Source organism: Vigna unguiculata, unplaced genomic scaffold, assembly GCF_004118075.2.
Source record: "Vigna unguiculata cultivar IT97K-499-35 unplaced genomic scaffold, ASM411807v1 contig_598, whole genome shotgun sequence".
Lineage (NCBI taxonomy): Eukaryota > Viridiplantae > Streptophyta > Magnoliopsida > Fabales > Fabaceae > Vigna > Vigna unguiculata.
The window spans coordinates 35,001-36,378 of NW_021011317.1; positions in this window are offsets into that span (position 1 = coordinate 35,001).

A 1,378-nucleotide genomic window follows, 5' to 3' on the forward strand; every position below is an offset into this window, starting at 1 on the left:
CGGCATAGCTAGATGGCTTGGTGGGGAGTTTGGTGAAAAATTAAATTCGTGGTTTTTGAGATGTGAGGGTTGGAAAGGCCTACAAATGTCGCCAAATGAATACCCTGAAAGTCTTGGTGCACGAAAGTTTTGAGTTCGGTGGGTTTTGCACATGGCCAAGGTTGGCGGTGCACCACGGCATAGCTAGATGGCTTGGTGGGGAGTTTTATGATAAAATGAAATTCGTGGTTTTTGAGATGTGAGGGTTGGATTGGCCTCCAAATGCCCCAAATGAATACCATAGAAGTGTTGGTGCACAAAGTTTTGAGGACGGTGGGTTTGCACATGGCTAAGTTGGTCGGTGCACCACGGCATAGCTAGATGGCTTGGTGGGGAGTTTTGTGAAAAATTGAAATTCGTGGTTTTTGAGATGTGAGGGTTGAAAGGGCCTCCAAATGTCCCTAAATGAATACCATGAAAGTCTTGGTGCACGAAAGATTTGAGTTCGGTGGGTTTTGCACATGGGCAAGTTGGTCGGTGCACCACGGCATAGCAAGATGGCTTGGTGGGGAGTTTGGTGTAAAATTGAAATTCGTGGTTTTTGCGATGTCATGGTTAGATTGGCTTGCAAATGTGCCCAAATGAATACCATGAAAGTCTTGGTGCACGAAAGTTTTGAGTTCGGTGGGTTTTGCACATGGCCAAGTTGGTCGGTGCACCACGGCACAACTAGATGGCTTGGTGGGGAGTTTTGTGAAAAATTGAAATTCGTGGTTTTTTAGATGTGAGGGTTGGAAAGGCCTACAAATGTCCCCAAATGAATACCATGAAAGTCTTCGTGCACGAAAGTTTTGAGTTCGGTGGGTTTTGCACATGACCAAGGTTGGCGGTGCACCACGGCATAGCGAGATGGCTTGGTGGGGAGTTTTGTGAAAAATTGAAATTCGTGGTTTTGAGATGTGAGGGTTGGAAAGGCCTACAAATGTCCCCAAATCAATACCATGAAGGTCTTTGTGCACGAAATTTGAGTTCGGTGGGTTTTGCACATGGCCAAGCTTGGCGGTGCACCACGGCATAGCTAGAACGCTTGGTAGGGAGTTTTGTGAAAAGAAGAAATTCGTGGTTTTTGAGATGTGATGGTTGGAAAGGCCTCCAAATGTCCCCAAATGAATACCATGAAAGTTTGGTGCACGAAAGTTTTGAGTTCGGTGGGTTTGCACATGGCCAAGTTGGTCGGTGCACCACGGCATAGCTAGATGGCTTGGTAGGGAGTTTTGTGAAAAATTGAAATTCGTGGTTTTGAGATGTGAGGGTTAGAAAGGCCTCCAAATGTCCCCAAATGAATACCATGAAAGTCTTGGTGCACGAAAATTTGAGTTCGGTGGGTTTTGCACATGCC